The sequence below is a fragment of the Buceros rhinoceros genome, unplaced genomic scaffold, assembly GCF_000710305.1.
Source record: "Buceros rhinoceros silvestris isolate BGI_N320 unplaced genomic scaffold, ASM71030v1 scaffold9257, whole genome shotgun sequence".
Classification (NCBI taxonomy): domain Eukaryota; kingdom Metazoa; phylum Chordata; class Aves; order Bucerotiformes; family Bucerotidae; genus Buceros; species Buceros rhinoceros.
This window is the reverse complement of record NW_010422804.1, coordinates 44,593-60,519: the sequence shown is the minus strand read 5'-3', so window position 1 is coordinate 60,519 and position 15,927 is coordinate 44,593. Positions and strand designations below refer to the sequence as shown.

The following is a 15,927-nucleotide window of genomic DNA, read 5'->3' as shown; positions in this document are numbered from 1 at the left end:
CAGCAGACCCATGCCACAAACCTGGAGGGGAAGACGTGGCCAAGGACAAGTGCATAGAAGCGCCTGTTCAACGATACCCTGGGACATCACGGTCTACACAACATGGACTCAAGGACCAACCAAAATACAGGATAAGGAGAAAAAAAGCCAAAGGACGAGAGGAAATCATTGCTTCATTATTAATGTTTCCTATAATCTCAGCTAGCTTCAGAATGTCTTCCGTGAATAATTTATATGAAGCTTTTCCAATAGACTGTGAATAATTGATGTTCGTTTTCTTCAGTCATTATATCCCAATGTGTACCAGGAACCAGATTGAAATCTTAATTTAAGGAAAAAAAGTTTGTCAAGGCTGTTTAGGCTTGAAATGTGATCACACCAAAAGCTGATGTAACTTGGGGAAGAGCACCTTCTGGGGAAGAGACACTTTCTTTCCTTAAGAGAAAGTAATCTTTCCCATTACAAAATAAAGCAACACTTTTTCCAGTTCACCTCTTTGACAGGAACAGTATCATTCTGCCCAGCTGTACTGGCACACAGGACAGTTTTATTATCAATTTTATTTCATCATTAGGATACTGAAAGGTGTGGGTTTGGAATGGGAACCCTCTACAAATCCATGAAAGTGTCACGTAGAGTGGAGGAAGACAGTCATCACCAAGAGGTTAGCAAGCACATTTGCTGCTGGTGTTACATCAACCATCCTAGTGGCTCAGCACTGGAGATGGGAGGAAACATACCTCAAGGTAAGTGAGTGGCTCTCCACACCCCACTGAACCCATCAAGTTTATTTTGATTGCTCACCAACAAAAGTGGTTGGTGCAAATGGCTTCTAGGGCCATTTGGGATCTCCTCTGCACACACACAGTGCTTGCCTCTCATCCCTTTACCAAGCCATAGCAAATCTCAAGGTCTTGCCAGTTGATTTCCTGTTGAAAGAGAAATCAGTGACTCAGAGGAAGCTGTGTTTAACTTATTTAATTACATCATGTACAAATAGGGTGAAGAAATCATCAAAAGTCGCTAAGGCCAACCTTTCTTTTGGAAATCTTAGTGAAAGTTCTCCAGGAACTAAACTCTGTGAGTTCAGTGCAAACTCTTCTGCTTTTTCAACTATTTACCTAAAATAATGTGTGCTTCAAAAAGCCAACAATGGGAATTTTTCTGCAAAGAGAGCGTATTGTTCATGCACGGAGGAAAAAATCTGAGAGAATTACTTGTAAAACTGGGGTATCTCTCAGGGTAACAAAATGCCTTAGGAAAATATCCAGACAGAAATGCCATGGTAAAATGTAGCTTTGAGCCTCAGTCCAGGTGACAAAACTAATGCCATCAATAGGACTCACCTATCTGACTTGAGTTATGAACACGCATTAGCAGGGATGCTCTAAGAGGAATAGGAATAATCATTGGCTTGAGTGTTTTGCTAAATCACAGCCTTTTAGTAGCTACTCTCAAACTGTGCCACACACACCACTGCTGGCTAAACATCTTTGCTACTTGACAGCCTTGCATTAATTCCTCAGCTCCACAGCGGTCCTCAGAGCAGCCTCCGCTGCTGTGTGCTGGTCCCCTCCCCAGTGTGCTCCAGTGGGAAAGCCTTTCTTTTTCCTTTCAGAAGAGATATGAAAACTTCCCTCGGGATACAAAAGAGACTCAGGTAAAATGGAGTTGCCCACTCCTGCAGGCCATACACACAGAAGTCCCCCTATAAAGATCATGACTTTGAAACCAGCTTCTTGCACATCTTGCTGTTCACGTCGTGGGTGACTCCAGAGACAGAGTTATATTGTTTTTCTCTGTCAGACATCCTTAATTGCCTCATCATACATGACAGGCCAAGGGCCACATCTAGCATATCAAGAAATTCTCAGATTCCCTGGATGACATGTCCACTAAGAATCCACTTTTTTGGCACTTAGGTTTGAGAGAGGAACCTTCCATATGTGACCCTCATACGCTGATGGGCAGCTTCATGGGAGCCCTATGACTGTTCAAAAGACAGGAGAGAAAGGAATGTGTTAGTCAAAATGAGGGAGATCAGCACATGCCATATGAGTGAGCAATCTCAAGAATGTAGGAATGAAAGGGGAGATCTTCTGAATACATTTTTTGAACATTGTCTCACATTAGTGCTTTCCTACAGCTCAGGATACCCAACAGCATCTGTCACCTTATGTCAGTATGTCTATGTGCATATGTCAGGTCTAGATGACACGGTTAAACACCAGCAGCCAGTAATAGCTTGACCTCATTGTTTTTTCCAAGGTGAATACCCAAAGAAACAACATCTGAATGATATCAAAAATGGAAAAAAATATTAGTACATCAAGGTCGATGAAGACAAGATCCAGTGCTTCCAAGCCATGTGAAAAAAATGAGAATGGATACACACCTAGTCTTCAGAGCTATGCTGATGTTATCATATTTCCTCTCTTCAGATGAAACAAAGAAATCCAAATCGTTTCAAAGCCCATTAATGATATCAGAAAATAATCATTAGTGAATATCAAATAAAAAAGAAGAAAAACCTCTGTGATGATTTGTTATGACTCACATGTTTTCTTCAAGAGGCTTTAACTCTGGATGGAAGCCCTACGAAAAGCAGTTCTTACAGGCATTCATTTATCAAGACAATGACACTGTGATAATAACTTTCTTTTTATTACACAACAAAAATTATTTTGAGATAACGAAAAAATGTGACTGTGTAATGAATAACTCCATTCTCACAGGAATGTTTGTACACACATTCACACCCACATGCGCAACAACATAAACAATTAAAGAAACTACTAAAACTTACCATTGCTATTTACAAGTCTTGATCAGCAAATTTCAGAGTTCTAAGTAGAACTCCAGAAGATCCAATTATTTGTCACAAAAACTACACAGAAGTCGCCTGAATACAAATCTAGTTGACAATGAACAGATGTAAACTTTATGTCAGAAGGCTGTAACATGAGCACAGGGGCCTTGCCAGACGTATAACCTTCATTTTATATTATCCAGCTACACACACGTGTACGTGCATCCACTTGGTGACATAAAATCTGCAGATGCCCACCGACCTCAAGGAAGTTAGGAGCAGACTCACTTCTTACCTACTTGAGATACCCACATCTTACCACAGACCAAGAGAACATCAAACTCAAACTCTTCTGTTTAAGTTTTCTGTTACAAAAGCAGCAGGTTAAAACTTCCGCAGATCACTTAAATTGCCTTGTAGTGCTATAAAACTTAGTAGTTTTAAAACTCCTCCTATGGTATCCTAGGAGCAGATTACACCGAGTTAGAACAAACTCATCAAACACAGCTCAGTAGCAATAAATCAGGACAAATTTTGCTCTCAGGCCTCAGTCAAGTCCGTTGTAATTAAGGACAGTCTATTTTCTGAAGTCAGTGGAGCTTTTCACGTGCTTACCATTTGGCACACGCTCACACGTCTCACCTCAAAACCAAAGCACATATCTGATTTCAGAGACGTTGCTCCCACTTTAGTGGCAGCAGGTAAAGGTGGAGTTTGCTAAGCAGAGCCATACATCGCTCCACAGAACTGTACTTCAACAAGTTCTCTATTATCAGTATTTTTTGTGTCTCCTTTCTAGAGAAATCTTGCTGATTATAATTTTACCAGGCATTTGGAAGCTGACTATAACAGCGAACCGACCAGCACTTTTTCCCCTTGAACACGGCAAATTCAGCTCCTTTTGAAATTGCTCTGTTATTCTCACTATAGTGTCTTGATTATGCACGTTGCACCACTAAAATAAACAGATATTTATGAGATAAGATGCAACCTGTTCTTATTTAGGATGCTAAAAAATAACTCATATTCTGTGGCGCAAGAGAGTTAAACAGAATTTGAGCTCAAAATGTGAACCTTTTACACCCTTTTTGGTCACACACTCTGCTGAGAGGAGCATATCAGTGCACCCGGGCACAGCCAGGGCACACTCTGAACCAGATATTTGGGTTGTATTTGAGTGAGAGGAGATGAAGAACAGAGGAAGGAAAGGAGACATACAAGTAAGGAAGGCTCTAAATTCAGACTTTTAATTTGAGTGTAAAACATGCAGCATATGGTCAGGCTGGCAGAAAACCCTGACTCTGGCCACTGAAACAGACTGCAGCCAAGTGTCAGGTAGAGCATGATGCCAAGTCCTGCTCCCACTGCCAGACCCCAAAAGGGTCCCCATTAGACACAGCCCCACACCAAAGCAAAGGGTTTTCAGAGATACCAGCCATAAGGGGGGGCAGGCAAGGGCTTAGTACTGAAAGCAAACTGCTCCCGTTGACTGCCATAAATATTTCCCTTTTAAAAAGCCACGCAACTGCCCAGATGGCAGCGATCCTTATCAGCTAAATTCCCTTCCTGACATCAGACTCATGAGGAGATCAGAGTGGCAATTAAAATGAACCAGACCAAATTAGTTTAAGCACATTCTCAACTGTCAAGAAACGGAGTGGTGCAGAGGTCTGGATTTTGCTGTGGGAGGCTCTCTGTCTGCCACCTCCCAGCGCCACACTCCTTGGCTCCATGTACATATCCGATCTCCAAAACAGTCCCAGGAAGATGCCTGGAGGGGACCTCTCCAATGGGAAGCAGAGGAGAGCCACACAGAGTAGCTTTAGGTGTAATAAATACTGCTTTTTTCCTACCCGAGATATTTGCTGCACTGTGTCTGTGCAAGATCCTTTGGAATAGTGACGTGGCGGGATCAAAAATACGACTCCTCTCTGAACAAACACAAGCCTGAGAGAGGCAGTCGAGCAGCCTGGCATGGCTGTGCCCCACGGGGCATGCATTGAGATACCCCACCACGCTAAATGGCAAAAGGCAGGCTAACCCCTGATGTGGGGTCTTGCAGGTGGCAATGGTTGCTGCCCCTCAGGGCAAGGAGTCCAGAAAAGGAGAGTGAAGGGGTATGTTGTCCCAATGCATTGCAAGGGAGCTAGTGTGCTGCGGAGCTGCTCCTGCACCGACCCCCTGTATCTGGGGTCACTGCACAGCAGGACCTCCCACAGCATCACAAACATCTCTCACGTAAGGTTACTTCTTTCTTCTCACCTCCCACCTGCATGGGAGAGATGTGGAGGGGAGGGTAGCAGGAGTGGGAGGTGGGTCATCATGCTGCTCTGTGCTCATGGCAAGATAAAGGCAAAAAAATACCCCTTCTTTTAATAACCAGGTCATAAAGCAGCCAAAATACAACAGGCTGTTGTACTCTGAACCCCATGACTATTCCTCAGAGGACCCTGTCTTCTCTGCAGGTAAACTTTGCCAATAAAGATCTTGAAGACTGAAAACATGGGCTGAGTCCTGACCTGCTTCAGAGTCTACGCTCATTTCGGGGAATGCTGGCAGTTACTCACAGTGGGTCAGAGCCAGCCGTGCTTTGCAGGTCGACGTGCACTTCAAAATGCAGCAGAGCACAGAGACTCCCAACATAATTTTAAATGGGTTCATTCAAATGAAAAGCAGTAAAACACAACATCCCGAAAATGAGGACATCCCGAGACACCGATCGAACTCTGGTGCCACAGTTAGATTGCTCCAGATACATGAAGCACCTGAGCTAATACATTTTTAGCAATTTCAAGTGTCTTTCCACTCCACTGGAGACCACAGTCTAGACATATTTACAGAGATGACTGGAGACATTTAACATATTGTTATACCACCTTTTGAATTCCTAGCTCAGGCACAATCTGAAGAAAATGACTGCTGAGCATTTGGAAGCAGGAAAGGTTAGCACAGTATTCTCAGGATCCAAATTTAATGACAGGCTGTAAGTTACTTCTGTTTTCAGGGAGCAGTAAAGATCGATAGTAGACATTCTCACGTGGCAGGCATTTCTAAATACATTACAACAACTGTAAACAGAATATCATGAAGTCAGAAGCAGTGGCAAACATGTTCCCAAAAAATCCACATTCTCAACCAGATTCCTCCAAATCCGTTGTATCCTAACCGCCAGCAAGGACCTCTGAGGGCTCTGTCAACCTCAGGAAGACAAAAGAAGCTCTAAGAACTCATGCTGCTATACAGTTGAAACCCCTTTTTAAGAGCAGAGACATAGTTGGCTCAGCTATATCTCAGGACTAGTAGACACCAACCAAAACTTCTGAAGATAACAGATCTCCAAAGCTGGAAATTGTGCTACCTGTGGTAACTGAACTGTGGTCCCCAGTTCTGCAGGCTGAAGGACTGAAAGAGGTCCCTAAGGAAGTCCAGGACGCTACCAAATGTCAAGATGAGCCCCAGTGTCAGTATGCTCTGGCATAGGGTAGTGTCTACAAGATGTAGAAGAAACTGAATACACTTGTAGAATGTCCAGACAGACTCATCTCAAAGGATGAGGCATAGTTGTGGTATGTCTTGATAAGCCTTGTCATAAAATAACAGTAGGCCTATGAGAAAAGGAAAGCATCTCAAGGAGCCATTAATTACTTGGTGAGGTGTGTATCCAACCCCTGGCCGAGCCTGTAGCACAAATCTCACTCTGTACATGATCCACCAAGAATGTGAGTTGAAGAAGCCCAAAATACAGAACCTTTAATCTCCTCAGGCTACAGAAATTTGTGCTTTTTGTATAAGATGTCCTTGGTCCAGCTGCTGAGATGTCAGATGAGACACAAGCCACCAGCTCAGAGAATAGGAGAAGTCAGTGCGGAGGTGTCTGTATGCCAGCATTTTCAATACAACTCATCACCAACAACAGACCCCCTCTAGAGAGCTGGAGGGCACATAATTTTCACAAGTTACCTCTTCCAGTATGTCCCACCCTTTGAAGAATGGACCGTCAGCCAGACTCTGCACTGGTTCAAATACTTCACAGTAGAAACCGCCACACTAGCCAAGCCAAATGGGCGAGCTGTTCCCCACATATTCCTGCAGTGACAGCTGCTGTCAACAATGTCATGTTTTCAGCCTGAAAGACTGGTTGTTCTTAAACCAAAAAGGGCAAGACTAAGAGATGAGAAACCTGGAATCACTTGTGCCATCAGAATATAGCCACACATGTCCTGAAGCCAGATAATCTACTACAGATGCAGAAGAACAGACAGAGATACAATAGCACTGCTGTAGTCCCAACCCCAGAGACATGGGACCTGAAGGGTTCAGTAAAATAAACACAATATCCAATTGTCTCTCAAACCAGCTGAATTGCCATAGGACTTAACAGCAACACCACAAGGAGGAGAGGCATCTGCTGAGATGAGTTTTCCAGGGTATTTAACAGAATCCTGTACTTTGGTGTATATATCAGAGCCAATCTACTGGGAAAGTTTTCCCCTTGTCTAGCAGGGGGCGCAGATATGGAGAAGCCAGAGATTCATCTATTGTTATAAACCGGTTGAATTTTCACTGTAACTGATTTAAAACCAGAAACACAGACAAAACGATTTGTCAAAATCTGCAGCATAAAGATGAAGAGAGTGTAATGTTGCTGGACCTTAAACCACTTATTACAAGATTTAAGAAGAAAGTGTCTATCATGAAAAACGAGTTATACCTAAGTACTCCAGGGTGCACCAAAAGGGGTCGCGCTGCAGAAGGGGTAACTAACTCTGTCAGCTCCTTTATAGTGCAGACAGCAAAAAGTAACAGGCTTGAAGTGCAACAAGGGAGATTTGAGAGCAGAAAAAGCCGTAACAGAAGGGCAAATGAAAGGAACAAAATAGATGAGCAAATATCTGGAGAGCTCGTGGGCTCTTCATCACTGGAGATCCCTGAAAACAGCCACACATCAGCCATGAATGATGAAACCACTGCTACTATAGCTATTTGAGTTATAGGGGATGAGTTATGGGATCACCTGAGGTGCTTCCCAGCTCTGTATTCCTATAACTGAAAAACACATCCGAAGGATACACAGAGATTCCTCATTTAAAACCTTGTAAACTAAACCGAAATACCAGGAATGACACAGGCAACTTCTCAACCGAATGCTTGTAAGCCATGAGAAATCTTCCAGTGGTCAACACTGCTACACAAAACATTAATGTGCCTCACAGTGAACATATGTCATAAAGAAATGAGCACAAACCTTTACAGGGGGAGAGTCGGAAGTGAGTAAATCTCACCTCTCCTGCAGGAGAACCAAAAGGATGTTGTCGTTCATCCTGTGTGTCAGATACAATAATTTACACTCTCTGGTACAAACTACTGGGGAAGTAAAGCAGCGCCGGGATCTTTTGTGAAGTGAATTGCTAGAGCAAGGCAGTGTGATGGGGGAGCTCAAAAACAGAGGGAACAGTTCAAATGTGTTTGCAGAGCAGCAGTTCACTTACATCCCCAGATGCAAAAAAGTGTTTTAACATTAAAAAAAATGCAGGACCGAGCGATATGAGAACACACCAAGTTGTTAAAAATAAATACATAAATAATTAAAAAGCTAGTGCTTCATCATGAAGATAACCCGGATAAATAAGACATTTACTATTACTTATGCATTCAGCTTACTAATTAGCTAAATAATGCAGGTAACGAGGATGTGGACACTACGCAAATACAATTTGGTTACTCCTGGTCGCTATTTTGGCCAATACAGCTACAAATGAACTGGAGAGCTGCAGAATTTAAGAGTATGGCAGCTCAAGACAAGCATCTCTTCAAGGGGTGTGGTAAGAGATGCCTTGCCAGTGAATCAGCACACAAGGGTACCTGTAGCAGGTACTGAGCTACACAACTATGCTGCAAAGATGATCCCTGCTCCACAGCTCCAAGAGACAAGAAGGAGGATTAGAGGGGAAGGACTAACTCAGGAACACTCAGGACATCAGTGGCAGAACCAAGAAGCCACACAAATAGCACGAACAGTTAGTAACAGTCTGTAAAATGAAAAGTGCCGACATACTGCATTCCTTCCCTTTCACCGGGTCAGGCAGTCCAGAGCACTCCGACGATGGATTCGGGACAGCCACCCTCCATCTGGAGCCACTGCTGTCGCACTCCGTGTACTCGAAGTGGTAATCTGTCTGCAAGCAATTACAAAGAGTTTCAGTTTCATCACAACATTTGCATATTAAATTCATTAATCAAGACTGGGATTAGCAAACTCATTAAACCAGAAAGGAAGTAGCTGCTGTGGAACATTCTGTGCAGCACACTCGCTGCTCTGATGATCACCGTGTATCATCACAGAGCAAGCACAAAGCACATTGGATGCTGTGGAGAGCAGGCGGAGGGTGGGATTTGCAAAACCCCACTTGAGAGACAGGACACAGATTCTATTAGAATTTTTTTCCCAGTCTCTTAGAGCAGGATTGATCCCAGACTTCTGGCCGTCTGGTATCTGATCTACAGTAGCCAACCAGGCTTCCTCTTTGGACAATGGAGTGAGCCATACCCAGAGTACAAGATGTCAGATGTCTAAGATGGATGGGATGGATCACCTTCTGTGAGTGCCTTTTCCTCTTCATTCATTTCAGAGGAATTCCAGACAAATTAGGGGAGATAAACCCAGTTTTGGGACACTTCTGAAAATACCATTCAGGGTCAGTTCTGAGAAGTACCTCAAGGCAGAAAGATGTTGTGAGGGGAGATCAGCCCCATGGTCTCTTTGACTCAGGTAATCTCTAAGTGAAAAGCAGTAAGAAACTTCCCAGCATTAGCTAGGAAAGAATATTAGCTATTTATCATATTAATAATATTGATTCATATCCCTCATACAATCTAAACTCACATCTAGTTACATTTTTATTTTTTCTTTGTAGCTTTGTCTCCAAATTCATAACCCAGAATTTTACTATTAAAATAAACCTCAGCAACATCGCATTCTTGAACCAGCTTGTTATCGAGACAGAGTTTGGATGAAGTTGGCATTTCTTCAAAGGAAACAGTCTGAGAATGACACTGGCAAGCTCCATGAGATGCCTCCACACGGGCAAGGCCACCTATAGCTCCCTTTGCAGTCAATCAAAGGAAAATGTTGACCATATGCCTGTTTTAGACATCTGCTACAAAGGGGACAGGAGATAACTCATGTCCAAGAAACGCTGCTTTCTCTCCATTGGCTACAGAGGAATACCAGCCGCTCGGTTTGGATGGACACTTCTCCCTTTCCTCAGGGGAACCCCACTTCCAATGCTGCATGGCCGCTGCATGGGACCGAGGAAACTGGCATCAGAGCTTTAGCAACAGTCTCAAGGTTTACACAGCCTTAGGGTAGGCTGGTGTGCTGGATCCATAAAGTCCTCCTGGTGGGACTGGTCATGAAGGGGGAAGGCAGTGGTCACGTCTGTAGCTCAAGGCACAAGCAGAAGAGCTCCTTAGCTGGCATAGCTCCCTCTCACTACGGCGAAACCCATCCATGAGGCAGCATAAACCTGCCTTCCTAAAGATCTGTGCCACCATGGCTGCAGACATCAGCTGTGCCACCTGCCCTAGGAGGAGGTACTCTGTGCACACAAGGATTATTTTGGGGCAATCTTTCCTGCTCCTTCTATGACCCCTTGCTGCGCCAACATCCCACATGATGGAGAAAAAGAAGGGGAATCGGGTGTATAAGGGTCGGTCCATGCTGGCTCTGGTATGGATCAGTTAATCCCTGCAAGCACTCAGCTGACTCACAAGAAGAAAACTTGCAATTCCCTTCATTTACTTAAAGAAATACATACAATACTGAGTTTAATACTTCTGCTGTTACCATAGCTCACCAGAGATACTCAACTGTTAATAAAGTTCTACCTAAACATCACTAAAGCCTTCGCTATTTTGCATCCAAGTGCAAATAATATTCTGACTTCTCTGGAACTAACATTTTCATGGTTCAATAAATGTCTTTGTGGCTCAACCTATGGTTTAGAAACCTAATTAACAATGGAAAGAAAAACAATTTGTCTCAAAAATAAATCAAGGCATAAGAAGATACTGTCAAACCCAGAGCTATACATAAAACACAATAGTCTACACTCTCAACTCTACAAATATACTAAATTAAAATATGCATTTTTCCCCCTTTCATCTCATTACACAATCTTCAAGAAACAGAAAAAACCCAGTCCTTAATCATCACGGTATGAAATCTGCCTACAAGGCTATCAGAATACATAAATAACATATCTGTAATAGATCCACCTCATAGTTCATGTCACATAAGAAAAAATCTATTAAATCAAATTAAAATTTATTATTAAATTAAATATGCAAGAATGGAGTGAGGCAAAGAAAAGGATATTGAAATGCTCTGAGTCTGACTGATGTTCAGATCTCTTTTCTCTTTCATATCAGGTCAAAAAAATTATAGAGAGCAGTTTGGCGTCAACAGTCCAGGTTGTTCCCATAGCTACCATCTCCAAAAACACTTCAGCGAAGTCTAGCCGGCATACAACCACTCTTCAGCCAGACAGGGTCTCCCAAGTGGTGCAGCAGAGGAGGACCCACCGTGCAGTGCAGAAACATCCTCTCTAATGGCTGTCTGCCGCCTATGACTGGAGATTCAAAACTCAGGACAGTAACTAAAATTATAAAGAAAAAAGGGTTTCTGCTCTCCTTCCAAGTTCAGGCAGAAGAGTCAGGTCTCCATCTCTCCTATTCCATCACTCCATGGAAATCTATCCAACTTTAACCAGTCAGATGAGGATTTTGGAGAGATGGACCTACCAATGTCTGTCCTTCTGACACCACATCCCTGCGTGCAGCTGGTCATGTCCATAGAGGAGTGCCAAGATTCACAAGGAAGGTTGTACAGTAGAATTAGAATTTTTACAGAGTCTCTTTCCATTACTTTTTCCTCTACTGTGCTCCATTCCTTTGTGGAAGGGCAGGATTTTTTTTGTTGTTGTTCTCCATCCGACCTTCAACTCAACTCAACTCAACTGACTGAAAACCACTGCATGGTCTTTGTTGTTCCTCTGGTAATTGACTCTAATGAAGACCCTGTAAATTAATTTCTGTCCTTGGTCACACACAGATAGCTCCAAAAATCTCTGCTAGCTACCAACGCAACCATCGTAGAATCACGGACTCATGGAATTATCGAATCATAAAATGGTTTGGGTTGGGAGGGACCTTAAAGCTCATCTTGTTCCAACCTCCTGCCATGGGCAGGGACACCTTCCACTAGAACCCGTTGCTCAAAGCCCCAAACAACCTGGCCTTGAACACTTCCAGAGAGGGGACATCCACAACTCCTCTGGGCAACCTGTGCAAGTGTCTCACCACCTCCATAGTGAAGAATTTCTTCCTTACAACTAATCTAAATCTACCCTCTTTCAGTTTAAAACCATCACCCCCTGTCCAATCACTACACTCCCTGATGACAAGTGCCTCCCCATCCTTCCTCTAGGCCCTCTTTTAGCACTGGAAGGCTGCTATATAAGGAATTGTCCCTGGAGACTTCTCTCCTCTAGGCTAAAAAAGCCCAACTGCCTCAGCCTGCCCTCTCAGAGGAGGCTTCCAGCCCCCTGATCGTTTTCACAGCTCTCCTCTGGACCCTCTCGAGCAGGTTCATGTCCTTCTTGTGCTGGGGCCTCAGAGATGAAAGCAGTACTCCAAGTGGGGTCTCACAAGAGGCAAGTACAGGGGCAGAATCACCTCCCACCACCTGTCAGCTACATTTCTCATGATGCAGCCCAGGATGCAACTGGCTTACTGGGCTGCAAGTGAACATTGCTGGCTCATATCCAGGTTTTTTATCCATCAATAGCCCTAAGTCCTTCTCCACAGGGCTGCCCTCAATCCACTCATCACCCAGCCTGTGTTTGTGTATGGGATTGCCCCAACCCAGGTGCAGGTCCTTGCACTTGGCCTAGTTGAAGGTCATGAGGTTTGCACAGGCCCACGTCATTAGCCTGTCAAGGACGGCATCCCTTCCCTCTAGAGTATCAACCACACCACTCAGCTTGGTGCCATCTGCAGATTGCTGAGGGCGTGCGCTCAATCCCACTGTGTATGTTCCCAACAAAGATGATAAATAAAACTGGTCTGAATACAGACCCCTGAGGGACTCCTTTGTTGTCCTGTGTACCTGAATAAACCCTTCTTGTTATTTTTTACGTCTCTAGCCAAGTTCAGCTCCAGCTGTGTCATGGCTTCTCTCTACTCTACTCTACTCTAGTTCTCCCCTATACTATAATTTTACCTAGAAAAAACCACAGAGGGTCCAGCCATATTCCTCTTTTATAACCAGAATATATCTGCACTGGATCTCAGGCATGACAGCAGCTCACAACTTTGGCTTCACCACCGGCCAGCTTTCAATTAACCAGCTTGGCTGAAGTGAAAGGAAGCGCATGGAGCTCTATTCAGCAAAGGGTTCCAGCATCTCAAGTTGGTTTTAGCAGCCATGGTGACACTGTCCTCAGCACCAGGCATAGCTCAGGTGCCTCCCTACGACCTGGAAGCACACCTTGACTGCAGCACCAGCACCTTCAGGGCACATGTGATGTACGCAGGCACTGGAAATGGCCCATTAACGCTGGCTTACGGGGCTCAGCATTTCTAATCTGCCTCAGCAATTTGAACTTCCAAATATAGACGGCTGACAAGGAGCATCCACAGCACCACAGGACAGCTACAACACCTTCACTGCTCACTGAAAACTGTTGTTGCAATATGTTGGGATTTCTTCTCCCTGATGAAGAAATCTCTTCACCCACCTGTTCTCTGAAAATAATTTCATGGCAAATCCATTGCCAGCTATTACTCTGGTTTTGCTTTCAGTGTTTTTTCCTCACTACCATCCAGACATATAGTATTTTTATATTTGGCCACGGGCCTGATTTAATTGTAATTGTAATTCTGACTGGTTTATTACTTTTCTGAGCTTGATCTCAATCTTGTAAACATGTCCCTCCCTCAGTTCAGCTGTTATTTCCTATAACATTTCCTATTTTGTTGCTCACAACTCCTAAGCTTTGGTAAAAGTGGTTTGAATTTCAGACCCAGAGAGTAGGTTTCCATAGGAAAGAATCTCTCAGAAACAAATGAACAACACCTCATATAGGGTTAAGCTTAAAAAAAATTTATTTTCTAAATGGAAAACTGATGCTGTTCCAAGAAGCTGCTCAGAATCAATGTGCAGTCCTCAGCATTAGATTTCAAATGAAAGGTTAATAGTAACCTGAAAAATGCTGCCAAAAATAGGCGAGTGTGTTTGTTTTACCCTGTGCTGAATTTTGCTTTGCTGTTCTTGGAGAATTAGTGAAATTACATCTGCACTACCATGCAAAGCTGTTTTAAGAAACTCTCTGATGTACGTACGCTGCCTTGGAAAGACACCGTGCACAAAAAAGATGCCCTTGTACATGCACATGACGTCAAAGAGCTCATACACTGGTCACAGCTCTGCCAGGGGGAGAAAAAATGATAGAATTTGTCCAGCATCGTATGTTCAAATAGCATCAATATGGGATCGATGGTGTGGGCCTGCCACCCTCGCACATGTCCAGTGCAAAACTCCAGCAGACACCTCCTGGCTCCCTGGGGGCACCTGCACCTCCTGCCCTGCAGCCCTTCTCCAGCTCCCAGCCCACCGAGAGCTGGCTGAGCAACGCTCCAGCGAGGCATGCCCCCTCCAGCGCACCTTCCAGCTCCACTGCCCCTCTTCTTATACAATCCTTGGCTTGACTTTGTCACCAAGTGCTTCTCCTTGCCCAGGTCCGCAGACACACTGAACGTAGCGTTAGATGTCTCCAGTGTAGACGTCTACATCTGAGCTAGTCATCTCACGGTCCTCTACAACGGTCGGCAGACACAGGCATTTCCAGGTAAATGCCTATTTCAGAGCATTTCATGCCTATTTCAGAAACTCTATAAGTATCAGTTTCCTCTCCTTTGGCTGGAGAGTTTTCTCCCAGACAATCCCCTGTAGAACTCGGGATCTTTATGACAAAGAGCAACACCCACTTCAACGCCTTTCCTGTTTTTCTGCACCAATCTCTTAATTCCTTCCTTTCACCTAGACGGGAGATGGCCTGTAGTCCTTTCCACATAATTAGAACCGAAGAGCAGAGAGGGCACAAGCCCTTACAACCTGTTCCCTATTCACTGAACACTTGATCTGGGCTGAAAACAATGGATCAAGCCCAAGAGCAATAAACATTTATCATATCTGTTACAAAATATAATAGCAAGAGTCTCTTGCAGTTTAACAGCTTGCTTTGCTCATGTTGTTTTCCAACCACAGACACCACCGAGCCAAATAAAAAAAAAAAGAAAGAAAAAACAACTTCTATCCTACCCACCACAATATTACTAAACAACAACTCTGAAGAGTTCTGCCATTTATTCCTTCCCTGAAGTTGCACTGCTTGTTCCACTGATACTTTTGCTTAACCCGATTAACTGCACACAATGCTATTAAGAGATACCGCTTGCCAAAAGGGACACCCATAATCTTTACAGACCCATGTGCTATCTATACTTACATATGCAATAGGGATTAGCTGAGTATTTATAAAATATTAAAGAAAAAGACTCACACACAAATAAAAGCCTCTTTAAGGAAACAGTGAATACAGGAGGAGATAAGAAGGGAGTCCAACACCACTGGGTACCCCTGGGATTCCCCCAGACTAATCACAATGAAAAGGAGACAACATTTTCACTTCCCTGGTGCACCAAGACGTGATGCAGAAATGGCAGGTGTAGAAGCAGGGCTGTCTCTCTGCATGACTGTGTTTCCCCATGTCTGGCCTCTGTAGCATAAGCACATTCAGGAACTACGCTTTCCACGCTCTGAGACTACTCCAGTGCTTTCAAGGGCTGCCTATCAGCCACTTCTCCTACTTCAGGCTTTGAAAGAGGAGATGCAAGTTGCATTTCTTATTAGTTTCGGGCTTCTAGGCCATCCTCATCTTCTACTGCACTGATTATTTCTAATTCTATCCTCTGGCATCAGTAAATATTCCTGCTTCCCCTCTGTGCTCCTGTTATCCCCAGCCCACGAGTGAGCAGCAGACCCATCCATCAGCAGG

General features: G+C 43.9%; 1 protein-coding gene across 1 annotated transcript in view; it reads right to left on the bottom strand.

Moving 5' to 3' along the window:
• Positions 1-8,988, bottom strand: part of LOC104496979 (UPF0577 protein KIAA1324-like) — a gene marked incomplete at its 3' end in the record, with an annotated part of 41,175 nt that extends 32,187 nt beyond the window's left edge. Inside the window, exon 1 of the mRNA XM_010140183.1 lies at positions 8,865-8,988. The remainder of the gene's footprint in view (positions 1-8,864) is intronic.
• Between the last annotated feature and the right edge of the window lie 6,939 nt (positions 8,989-15,927).